This window comes from Rhinoraja longicauda, chromosome 41, assembly GCF_053455715.1.
Source record: "Rhinoraja longicauda isolate Sanriku21f chromosome 41, sRhiLon1.1, whole genome shotgun sequence".
NCBI lineage: Eukaryota > Metazoa > Chordata > Chondrichthyes > Rajiformes > Arhynchobatidae > Rhinoraja > Rhinoraja longicauda.
The window spans coordinates 4840920-4854380 of NC_135993.1; positions in this window are offsets into that span (position 1 = coordinate 4840920).

A 13461-nucleotide genomic window follows, 5' to 3' on the forward strand; every position below is an offset into this window, starting at 1 on the left:
GGTGAGACAGAGGTTCACCTGCACCTCCTCCAACCTTGTCTATTGCATCCGCTGCTCCAGATGTCAACTTCTTTACATCGGCGAAACCAAACGCAGGCTCGGCGATCGCTTCGCCCAAAACCTGCGCTCGGTCCGCGTTAACCAATCTGATCTCCCGGTGGCTGAGCACTTCAACTCCCCCTCCCACTCCCAGTCTGACCTTTCTGTCATGGGCCTCCTCCAGTGCCATAGTGAGGCCCACCGGAAATTGGAGGAACAGCACCTCATACTTCGCCTGGGCAGCTTGCAGCCCAGTGGTATGAACATCGACTTCTCCAACTTTAGATAGTTCCTCTGTCCCTCTCTTCCCCTCCCCCTTCCCAGATCTCCCTCTATCTTCCTGTCTCCACCTATATCCTTCCTTTGTCCCGCCCCCCCTGACATCAGTCTGAAGAAGGGTCTCGACCCGAAACGTCACCCATTCCTTCTCTCCTGAGATGCTGCCTGACCCGCTGAGTTACTCCAGCATTGTGTGAATAAACTACAGTAAGAAGTTCATTGTCCTATCCGGGACATATGACAATAAAACAATTTCAACTTGACTCTTGAGATTCCCAATGTTGTTCTTCGTGCTAAAAGCCGGAATTCTAGGAATGATGTTGAGTGTCTCTGCCTATCGGGACTAGCCAGTGCCATCTTCTTTGCTGCCGCGTGCTGGGGTAGCAGGGAGAAGGCCGCGGACGCCAACAGGATTAACAAGCTCATGAGGAAGGCTGGGCCGGAGTTGGATTCAGGGGAGGGGGTCTTGGAGGGGAGGATGCTCCTCAAACTACGGAGCATCCTGGACAATACAGCTCACCCCCCTCCATGACACACTGGTCAACCTGAGGAGCACCTTCAGCAACAGACTGGTCCCACCAAGATGGAGCACAGAACGCCACAGGAGATCCTTCTTCCCTGTGGCTATCAAACTGTACAACTCCTCCCCCTTCTGTCCTGGGGTAGACTGACTCCCGTCTCCCCCACCCCCACTTCTCCCCAAATCTTTGCACATCCCGAATCCTTTCCACTCGTCACTTAGAAGGATGAGAGGAGATCTTATCGAAACGTATAAGATTATTAGGGGGTTGGACACGTTAGAGGCAGGAAACATGTTCCCAATGTTGGGGGAGTCCAGAGCAAGGGGCCACCGTTAAAGAATAAGGGGTAGGCCATTTAGAATGGAGATGAGGAAAAACCTTTTCAGTCAGAGAGTTGTGAATCTGTGGAATTCTCTGCCTCAGAAGGCAGTGGAGGCCAATTCTCTGAATGCATTCAAGAGAGAGCTGGATAGAGCTCTTAAGGATAGCGGAGTCAGGGGGTATGGGGAGAAGGCAGGAACGGGGTACTGATTGAGAATGATCAGCCATGATCACATTGAATGGCGGTGCTGGCTCGAAGGGCCGAATGGCCACCTCCTGCACCCATTGTCTATTGTCTATTTAATTTCATGTTTCATGTATCTTGTTGTGTCTTACGACTGATGGCAGACCAATTTCCCTCCTGGGATAAATAAAGAAGGGTCTCGACCCGAAACGTCACCCATTCCTTCTCTCCCGAGATGCTGCCTGACCCGCTGAGTTACTCCAGCATTTTGTGAATAAATCGATTTGTACCAGCATCTGCAGTTATTTTCTTATAATAAAGTTCTGTCGTATGGTTTGGTATGTTATGTTATCGTTAGTCGGGATTGTGGCCGTTCCTAAGGGCTGACGTTCCCATTCCCTCCCACAGGTTTTGTGGCATTCCGTGAATTAGAAAAAATGAGTTGGAAACAATTGCCTGCAAATCCCCCTCGGGGAGAGAGAGAGAGAGAGAGAGAGAGAGAGAGAGAGAGAGAGAGAGAGAGAGAGAGAGAGAGGGGACGTTGGGATGCATGGGAGATGATGTCATGTTAGCTCACCGCAAGTGGACCAGACAGTATTGTCACGCTGAACTACAACCAAAGAAATAACCTTCACAGAGGGACAAGGGCAAAGGGCCAATCCCACCCTCACCCCAGCCAACAAAACCCTGATGTCAGCCTGCAAACCTCTTCTGAAGGAAAGCCACAGCTCGCAGACATCCGCAAACTTCCAAGCTAAGAAAAATAATCATTCAAAGGCACCCAGGGAGTTGGAATATTTCAGAGTTTGGAAGCAGCAGAGCGGGGGATGTAATGGGAACTTAGCTGACCTGGAGGGGTTTATTTTTATAATAGAGGTTTTAAAAATATCTAATTTAATTTTTTTTTTAAACTCAACCATTTATCGTTGCAAGCATTCCACACGTATCTGCTTGCTGGGGTCATTGGCAATTGTAAAATGCCCCGAATATAATTGGGTATTTTAGAATTATTATTATTACAGTGTTATTTACAGTGTACAGATACTTGATAAGTAAGTCTTATAGAAACTTACAAAATTCTTAAGGGGTTGGACAGGCTAGATGCAGGAAGATTGTTCCCGATGTTGGCGAAGTCCAGAACAAGGGGTCACAGTTTAAGGATAAGGGGAAAGTCTTTTTGGACCGAGTGGTGAATCTGTGGAATTTTCTGCCACACAAGGTAGTTGAGGCCAGTTCATTGACTATATTTAAGAGGGAGTTAGTTAGATGTGGCCCTTGTGGCTAAAGGGATCAGGGGGTATGGAGAGAAGGCAGGTACGGGATACTGAGTTGGATGATCAGCCATGATCATATTGAAAGGCGGTGCAGGCTCGAAGGGCCGAATGGCCTACTCCTGCACCTATTTTCTATGTTTCTATGTTTCTATGATATGGGAATAATGGTGGAGAGATATAGTGAAAAGCTTTCGTTGTATGCGTTCCAGTCAAATTAGTTTAGTTTAGATTATTATTGCAACATTTTCTCCAGAGATGTTGCCTGACCCGTTGAGTTATTCCAGCACGTCATGTCCATCTTCAGTGAAAACCAGCATCTGCAGTTCCTTCTTACACATGTGGAATATCATGTTACTTTGCAATAGGACTTATCAATAGTACTTCTCCAGATCTAGTGTCTACCTTCGATTGGAATGATGTATTGTCTTTCTGCTGACTGGTTAGCTCGCAACAAAAGCTTCTCCAGATGTTAGAGTGGTTTCGTTTAGTTTAGTTGAGTTTATTGAGTTTAGGGCGGCACGGTAGCGCAGCGGTAGGGTTGCTGCTTTACAGCGAATGCAGCGCCGGAGACTCAGGTTCGATCCTGACTACGGGTGCTGCACTGTAAGGAGTTTGTACGTTCTCCCCGTGACCTGCGTGGGTTTTCTCCGAGATCTTCGGTTTCCTCCCACACTCCAAAGACGTACAGGTATGTAGGTTAATTGGCTGGGTAAATGTAAAAATTGTCCCTAGTGGGTGTAGGATAGTGTTAATGTACGGGGATCACTGGGCGGCACGGACTTGGAGGGCCGAAAAGGCCTGTTTCCGGCTGTATATATATGATATGATATGATATGATTGTCATCTGTACCGAGGTACAGTGAAAAGCTTTTGCTGCCTGCTAGCCAGTCAGCAGAAAGACAATGCACGATTCCAATCGAAGGTAGACACTAAATGCTGGAGTAACTCAGCGGGTCGGGCAGCATCTCTGGAGAGAAGGAATGGGTGAAGTAGGGTCTGAAGAAGGGTCTCGACCCGAAACGTATCACCCATTCCTTCTCTCCAGAGTTGCTGCCTGACCCGCTGAGTTCCTCCAGCATTTTGTGTCTACCTTCGATTTAAACCAGCATCTGCAGTTCTTTTTCCAATCGATCCATTCACGGTGTACAGATACTTGATGAGGGGATGATGGTACCGAGCGAGGTACAGTGAAAAGCCTTTTTGTTGCGTGCTAACCAGTCAGCGAAAAGACAACACGTGATTACAATCGAGCCGTCCACAGTGAACAGATACAGGATAAAGGGAACAACGTTTACTGCAAGGTAAAGTCCAATAAAATCTGATTAAAGATAGTCGGAGGGTAATTTTATATACTTCTATCAGGTCTTCCCGCAAACTCCGGTATTCCTCAGAAAACACTCCACCCTCTCCCTGAAGCTCATACCCCATTACCTCAGCATCAATCTGGTAAACCTCTTCTGTATCCTCTCCAATCCTTCCACATCCTTCCTGAAATGGGGTGAGCAGTAATGCCAATGGCATGTTGGCCTTCATAGCAAGAGGAGTTGAGTGCAGGAGCAAAGAGGTCCTTCTGCAGTTGTACAGGGCCCTAGTGAGGCCGCACCTGGAGTACTGTGTGCAGTTTTGGTCTCCAAATTTGAGGAAGGACATTCTTGCTATTGAGGGAGTGCAGCGTAGGTTCACTGGATTAACTCCCGGGATGGCGGGACTGCCATATGTTGAAAGACTGGAGCAACTAGGCTTGTATACACTGGAATTTAGATGAGAGGGGATCTTATTGAAACATATAAGATTATTAAGGGATTGGACACGCTAGAGGCAGGAAACATGTTCCCAATGTTGGGGGAGTCCAGAACCAGGGGCCACAGTTTAAGAATAAGGGGTAGGCCATTTAGAACGTAGATGAGGAAAAACTTTTTTACCCAGAGAGTTGTGAATCTGTGGAATTCTCAGCCTCAGAAGGCAGTGGAGGCCAATTCTCTGGATGCTTTCAAGAGAGAGTTAGATAGAAGATAGCGGAGTCAAGAGATATGGGGAGAGGGCAGGAACGGGGTATTGATTGCAGATGATCAGCCACGATCCCAGTGAATGGCGGTGCTGGCTCGAAGGGCCAAATGGCCTCCTCCTGCACCTATTGTCTACAGTTGCACGCAATACTCCAAATGCGGCCTCACCAAAGTCTTGTAAACCTTATCAATGATCTTCTGCAAATCCGAGCATCCCCTTATCCAATCCACAAGCTACGCCCTCAGACAGCTCAACAGATAAGTCAAACATGTTTACTCTGCTCAATCCTATCATTCATTTCTTGCAGTTCTGCTAATTCATCCTCTGTTGGATTTAGAGTTGCCAACTGTCCCGTATTAGCCGGGACATCCCATATATTGGGCTGAATTAGTTTGTCCCGTACGGGACCGCCCTTGTCCCGTATTAGTAGGGTTGCCAACTTCCTCGCTCCCAGATAAGGGTGACGTCACCGCCCCGCGCCCCACGTGACCTCACCCAGCCAGCGGCCACGTGCTCCCGCTCCACCAATGGCGGCCGCCATTGGTGGAGCGGGAGCACGTGGCCGCTGGCTGGGTGAGGTCACGTGGGGCGCGGGGCGGTGACGTCACCCTTTGTCCCGTATTTGGGAGTGAGGAAGTTGCCAACCCTGGTTAGATTCCTGCAATTTTCCTACAGGAAAACTCACACACAGGGTAGTGGTTAAATGGAACGAGGTGCCAGAGAGGTAGGTCCAATTGGGATGTTCAGTTGAGTTTTAGAGATGCAGTTTTAGAGACCATCGATCACCCATTCACACCAGTTCTATATTATAGACAATAGGTGCAGGAGTAGGCCATTCGGCCCTTCGAGCCAGCACCGCCATTCAATGTGATCATGGCTGATCATTCTCAATCAGTACCCCGTTCCTGCCTTCTCCCCATACCCCCTGACTCCGCTATCCTTAAGAGCTTTATCTAGCTCTCTCTTGAATGTATTCAGAGAATTGGCCTCCACTGCCTTCTGAGGCAGAGAATTCCACAGATTCACAACTCTCTGACTAAAAAGATTTTTCCTCATCTCTGTTCTAAATTGCCTACCCCTTATTATTAAACTGTGGCCCCTGGTTCTGGACTCCCCCAACATCGGGAACATGTTTCCTGCCTCTAACGTGTCCAACCCCTTAATAATCTTATACGTTTCGATAAGATCCCCTCTCATCCTTCTAAATTCCAGTGTATACAAACCTAGTCGCTCTAGTCTTTCAACATATGACAGTCCCGCCATTCCGGGAATTAACCTAGTTAATCCATGTTATGTTATTCCTATGTTCCTATAACCTATGTTATTCCAATTCTTCATCCAATGCCTGCACAGTGGGGGAGATTTTACAGAGTGGCCAATTAACCTACAAACCAGCGCGTCTTTGGGATGTGGGAGGAAACCAGAGCACCCGGAGGAAACCCACGCGGTCACAGGGAGAGCATGCAAACTCCACACACAGACAGCGCACAAGGCCAGGATCGAACCCGGGTCTCTGGCGCTGTGAGGTGTTTTCGGGTCGAGACCCTTCTTCAGACTCGACCCGAGACGCCATCTATTCTTTTTCTCCGGAGGTGCTGCCTGTCCTGCTGAGTTACTCCAGCATTTTGTGCCTATCTTCGGTGTAAGCCAGCATCTGCAGTTCCTTCCTACACTGTAGGACTCTATTAATGATGTTAGACTAGTTCAATAGTCCCCCACTGTCTCACCGTTTTTTAAGCAAAGGGGCCACATTATTTATCCCCTAAGCCACAGGAACAACTCCAGAATCTATTGTCAACAGTGTGAACTCTTCATCCACCTCCCTAGAGTCGTAGAGTGACAAAGTATGGAAACAGGCCCAACTTACCCACCAGAACTGCACACCATACTCCAGATTCGGCCTCACCAATGCCCTGTACAATTTTAACATTTTTTAATGTAATGTTAAAATTGTACAGGGCATTGGTGAGGCGGAATCTGGAGTATGGTGTGCAGTTCTGGTCGCCAAATTATAGGAAAGATGTCGACAAAATGGAGAGGGTACAGAGGAGATTTACTAGAATGTTGCCTGGGTTTCAGCACTTAAGCTACAGAGAGAGGTTGAACAGGTTGGGTCGTTATTCTTTGGAGCGTAGAAGGTTGAGGGGGAACTTGATAGAGGTTTTTAAAATTTTGAGAGGGACGGACAGAGTTGACGTGGGTAGGCTTTTCCCTTTGAGAGTGGGGAAGATTCCAACAAGGGAACATAGCTTCAGAATTGAGGGACAAAAGTTTAGGGGTAACATGAGGGGTAACTTCTTTTCTCAGAGGGTGGTGGCTGTATGGAATGGGCTTCCGGTGGAAGTGGTGGAGGCTGGTTCGATTTTATTATTTAAGAGTAAATTGGATAGGTATATGGATAAGAGGGGATTAGAGGGTTATGGTCTGAGTGCAGGTAGATGAGACTAGGTCAGGGAGAGTGGTCGGCGTGGACTGGTAGGGCCGAACGGGCCTGTTTCCGTGCTGTAGTTGTTATATGGTTATATGGTTATATGTCCCGGTTACACTAGTCCCACCTGCCTGCGTTTGGTCCATATCCCTCCAAACCCGTCCGATCCATGTACCTGTCTAACTGTTTCTTAAATTGGGCGACACGGTGGCGCAGCGGTAGAGTTGCTGCCTTACAGCGCTTGCAACACCGTAGACTCGGGTTCGATCCCGACTACGGGCGCCGTCTGTACGGAGTTTGTACGTTCTCCCCGTGACCTGCGTGGGTTTTCTCCGAGATCTTCGGTTTCCTCCCACACTCCAAAGATGTACAGGTACGTAGGTAAATTGGCTTGGGAAAAGTGTAAATTGTCCCGAGTGTGTGTAGGATTGTGCTAGTGTGCTGGGATCGCAGGTCGGCACAGAGTCGATGGGCCGAAGGTCCTGTTTCTGCGCTGTAACTCTAAAATAAATGTTGGGATAGTCCCAGCCTCAACTACCTCCTCCGGCAGCTTGTTCCATACACCCACCACCCTTTGTGTGAAAAAGTTACCCCTCAGATTTGGGCGGCACGGTGGCGCAGCGGTAGAGTTGCTGCCTTACAGCGCTTGCAACACCGTAGACTCGGGTTCGATCCCGACTACGGGCGCCGTCTGTACGGAGTTTGTACGTTCTCCCCGTGACCTGCGTGGGTTAAATCTTTTTCCCTTCACCTTCAACCAATGTCCTTAGAACAGTGCAATACTCTGATATATCACTGGCTTCTCTGATGTGTTTCTCTAACATAAATTCCATTCAATTCTTTATTTTTATCAGAGTCCCTGGTATTTCTGGCAAGATGTTTTGTTCTGTGAAGACAGATACAAAGTAATTATTTAATGCATCTGCCATCTCCTTGTCCCCCTTTATAAGTTTAGTTTTAGTTTAGTTTAGAGATACAGCGCGGAAACAGGCCCTTCGGCCCACCGGGTCCGCGCCGCCCAGCGATCCCCGCACACTAACACCATCCTACACACACTAGGGACAATTTTTACATTTACCCAGTCAATCAACCTACATACGGATTAACCTACATAGCGTCGGAGGAAACCGGAGATCTCAGAGAAAGCCCATGTTCACGGGGAGAACGTACAAACTCCGTACAGATGGCGCCCGTAGTCGGGATCGAACCCGGGTCTCCGGCGCTGCATTCGCTGTAAGGCGGCAACTCTACCGCTGCAGTAAGTTCTACTTTAGTTTTAGTTTAGTTTAGTTTAGAGATACAGGCGCGGAAATAGACAATAGGTGCAGGAGGAGGCCATTCGGCCCTTTGAGCCAGCACCGCCATTCAATGTGATCATGGCTGATCATTCTCAATCAGTACCCCGTTCCTGCCTTCTCCCCATACCCCCTGACTCCGCTATCCTTAAGTGCTCTATCTAGCTCTCTCTTAAATGCATTCAGAGAATTGGCCTCCACTGCCTTCTGAGGCAGAGAATTCCACAGATTCACAACTCTCTGACTAAAAAAGTTTTTCCTCATCTCTGTTCTAAATGGCCTACCCCTTATTCTTAAACTGTGTGGCCCCTGGTTCTGGACTCCCCCAACATTGGGAACATGTTTCCTGCCTCTAAAGTGTCCAACCCCTTAATAATCTTATACGTTTCGATAAGATCCCCTCTCATCCTTCTAAATTCCAGTGTATACAAGCCTAGTCGCTCCAGTCTTTCAACATATGATAGTCCCGCCATTCCGGGAATTAACCTAGTAACAGGCCCTTCGGACCGGCGAGACCGCGGCGTCCAGCAATTATCCCGTACGCTGGTTCTATCATGCACAAACTAGGGATAATTTACAGAAGCCCCCAATTAAACCCACAAACGTGCACGTCTACGGAGTGTGGGAGGAAACCGGAGCACCCGGAGAAAACCCACGCGGTCACGGGGAGAGCGGACAGACTCCACACAGACAGCGCCCGGGTCTCTGGCTCTGTGAGGCAGCAACACGACGGGCCGAAGGGCCTGTTTCCGCGCTGTATCCCTAAACTAAACTAAACTAAACTAAACTAAAGCAGGATTGAAATATTAAGGACTAGAGGAGGTATTTATTCACAAAATGCTGGAGTAACTCAGCAGGTCAGGCAGCATCTCAGGAGAGAAGGAATGGGTGACGTTTCGGGTCAAGACCCTTCTTCAGACTGATGTCAGGGGGGGCGGGACAAAGAAAGGATATAGGTGGAGACAGGAAGATAGAGGGAGATCTGGGAAGGGGGAGGGGAAGAGAGGGACAGAGGATCTATCTAAAGTTGGAGAAGTCGATGTTCATACCACTGGGCTGTAAGCTGCCCAAGCTAAATATGAGGTGCTGTTCCTCCAATTTCCGGTGGGTCTCACTATGGCACTGGAGGAGGCCCATGACAGAAAGGTCAGACTGGGAATGGGAGGGGGAGTTGAAGTGCTCAGCCACCGGGAGATCAGTTTGGCCAACGCGGACCGAACGCAGGTGTTGAGCGAAGCGATCGCAGGCTCGGCCTGTCTCCACCTATATCCTTCCTTTGTCCCGCCCCCCTGACATCAATCTGAAGAAGGGTCCCGACCCGAAACGTCACCCATTCCTTCTCTCCTGAGATGCTGCCTGACCTGCTGAGTTACTCCAGCATTTTGTGAATAAATACCTTTGATTTGTACCAGCATCTGCAGTTATTTTCTTATACTTCTTAAGGACTAGAGGGTTTAGCTTTAAGGTGAGAGGGGCAAAGTTTGAAGGAGATGTGAGGGACTTTTATTTTTTACACAGAGGGTGGTGGTTGCATGCAACACGCTGCCAGGGGTGATGGCGGAGGCGGATATGATAATGGCGTTTAAGAGGCTTTTAGATGGGCACATGGATATGCAGGAAACGGAGGGATATGGATTATGTGCAGGCAGATAAAAGTTGGTCTGGGCATTGTGTTCAGCACAGACATTGTGGGCCGAAGGGCCTAGAAACATAGAAACATAGAAAATAGGTGCAGGAGTAGGCCATTCGGCCCTTCGAACCTGCACCGCCATTCAATATGATCATGGCTGATCATCCAGCTCAGTAGCCTGTACCTGCCTTCTCTCCATACCCCCTGATCCCTTTAGCAAAAAGGGCCACATCTAACTCCCTCTTAAATATAGCCAATGAACTGGCCTCAACTACCTTCTGTGGCAGAGAATTCCACAGACTCACCACTCTCTGTGTGAAGAAATGTTTTCTCATCTCGGTCCTAAAAGACTTCCCCCTTATCCTTAAGCTGTGACCCCTGGTTCTGGACTCCCCCAACATCGGGAACAATCTTCCCGCATCTAGCCTCTCCAACCCCTTAAGAATTTTATATGTTTCTATAAGATCCCCCCTCAGTCTTCTAAATTCCAGCGAGTACAAGCCCAGTCTATCCAGTCTTTCCTCATATGCAAGTCCCGCCATCCCAGGGATTAATCTGGTGAACCTTCTTTGTACTCCCTCTAAGGCAAGAACGTCTTTCCTCAGGTTAGGAGACCAAAACTGCACACAATACTCCAGGTGCGGTCTCACCAATGCCCTGTACAACTGCAGCAGAACCTCCCTGCTCCTAAACTCAAATCCTCTTGCTGTGAATGCCAACATACCATTCGCTTTCTTCACTGCCTGCTGCACCTGCATGCTTGCTTTCAATGACTGGTGCACCATGACACCCAGGTCACGTTGCATCTCCCCTTCTCCCAATCGGTCACCATTCAGGTAATACTCTGCTTTCCTGTTCTTGCCGCCAAAGTGGATAATGTTCTATGTTAAGGTGGGAGAATTTTAGAACTCAACAAAATCAGGGGAGTAAAGATGAGTGGGAGTTTGTAGTGGGAGTCACCGCCTCTCGTTGGTCTCCTGGAGGCAACAGCAAGACACATTGCGCCCACTTACAGTCCCCCCTCCCCACCCCAACAATTGACAAACAAGCACGCTGTTGCAGGTGGACACAAAAACTGGAGTAACTCAGCGGGACAGGCAGCATCTCTGGAGAGAAGGAATAGGTGACGTTTCGGGTCAAGACCCTTCTTCAGACCGAGAGTCAGGGGAAAGGAAAATGAGAGATCTAGACGGTGATATGGAAGATGTGCAAAGAGGTCACACTGATCAAGGAACGGTGGAGCCCATAATGGTCCATTGTTGGCTGTGGGCTGCAGGACAGAAAGGTCAGTGTGGGAATGGGAAGGGGAGGTAAAGTGTTTGGCAACTGGGAGATCACACAGGCCAAGGCGGACTGAGTGGAGGTGTTGAGTGAAACGATTGCCCAGTCTATCGCTTGGTCTCACCGATATACAGGAGTCCAGGTGAGATCGCTTGGCCTCACCGATATACAGGAGTCCACACCTGGAACAGCCGATACAGTAGATGAGGTTGGAGGAGGTGCAAGTGAACCTCTGCCCCACATGAAAGGACTGTCATGGTCCCTGGACAGTCAAGGGAGGAGGAATCGGGACAGGTGTTGCATCTTCTGCGGTTGCAGGGGAAGGTACCTGGGGAGGGGTGGTTAAGGTGGGAAGGGACGAGTGGACCAGGGAGTTGCGGAGGGAACGGTCTCTGCGGAAAGGGGTGGAGATGGGAACAGGTGACTGGTGGTGGGATCCCGTTGGAGGTGGCGAAAATGTCAGAGGATATACGGGTTGCGTGCGTCTAGGGTTGCCAACCGTCCCGTATTAGCCGGGACATCCCGTATTTTGGGCTAAGTCAGTTTGTCCCGTGCGGGACCGCCCTCGTCCCGCGTTAGTAGGGTTGCCAACTTCCTCACTCCCAAATAAGGGACAAGGTGACATCACCGTCCCGCGCCCCACGTGACCTCACCCAGCCAGCCAGGTGGCCGCCATTGGTGGAGCGGGAGCATGTGGCCGCTGTCTGGCTGAGGTCACGTGGGGCGCGGGGCGGTGACGTCACCCTTTGTCCCTTATTTGGGAGTGAGGAAGTTGGCAACTCTATCTGTCCCTGTTGTAACTGGGGGTAGGGAATCTTTGTTGAAACCTTCTAACAAACAGAGAGGTCCCACCAGAGTCTAACAATCTTCTCGCTACCCCAATCTCAAAACCCCTCGGCAGCTAAAGTTCTCCAATGTGCCGAAGGTTTTTTTTTTCTTTTTTGGAAAGAATGCTCTTTCAGGTCCCCTGTGGGTATTTTTACTACCAGAACTGACCTGGAAATGAACCCTGAATTCCTGAAGACTTGAAGAAAAACCTCTTGGGCTGCCAACCCCATAGTTTGTAAGCGTAGTTGCTGCCAGGAGTTTTGGAGAGGAGTGAACTGCCTCAGCCAGCAACACAGCTCATGGCTAGGACAGGTTGGGAGGAACGCGAGCCAAACGCAGGCAGGTGGGACTAGTGCAGATGGGACATGTTGGCCGTTGTCATAGAGTCATAGAGTGTGGAAACAGGCCCTTCGGCCCAACTTGTCCACACCAGCCAACAAGTCCCAGCTACACTAGTCTCACCTGCCTGCGTTTGGTCCATATCCCACCGAACTTGTCCTATCCATGTACCTGTCTAACTGTTAACTAGGTTAATTCCCGGAATGGCGGGACTGTCATATGTTGAAAGACTGGAGCGACTAGGCTTGTATACACTGGAGTTTAGAAGGATGAGAGGGGATCTTATCGAAACATATAAGATTATTAAGGGGTTGGACACATTAGAGGCAGGAAACATGTTCCCAATGTTGGGGGAATCCAGAACCAGGGGACACAGTTTAAGAACAGAGGCCATTTAGAACAGAGATGAGGAAAAACATTTTCAGTCAGAGAGTTGTGAATCTGTGGAATTCTCTGCCTCAGAGGGCAGTGGAGGCCAATTCTCTGAATACATTCAAGAGAGAGCTAGATAGAGCTCTTAAGGATAGCGAAGTCAGGGGGTATGGGGAGAAGGCAGGAACGGGGACTGATTGAGAATGATCAGCCATAATCACATTGAATGGCGGTGCTGGCTCGAAGGTCCGAATGGCCTACTCCTGCACCTATTGTCTATTGTTTCTTAAACGTTGGGATAGTCCCTGCCTCAACTACCTCCTCTGGCACCTTTTTCACACCACCCTCTGTGTGAAAAAGTTACTCCTCAGATTCCTATTAAATCTTTTCCCGGCGTGGAGCCCTGGACACGTGTGATTGCACACGTGTAATCGTGTTGCACTGTCTACATGCTACACTGTCTACATGCTACACGCCAGTACCCCCGCCATTAAGACTCTTCACACCCCTGCAACAGTCTGTTCGAACTCCTTCCATCGGGCAGACGATACAAGGCCTTCTACGCCCGCACCTCCAGACTCAGGAACAGCTTCATCCCCAGGGCCGTAGCTGCTATGAACCGGTCCTGCTGAGCCGGATGGCCACAACGCATAGATCAACTTG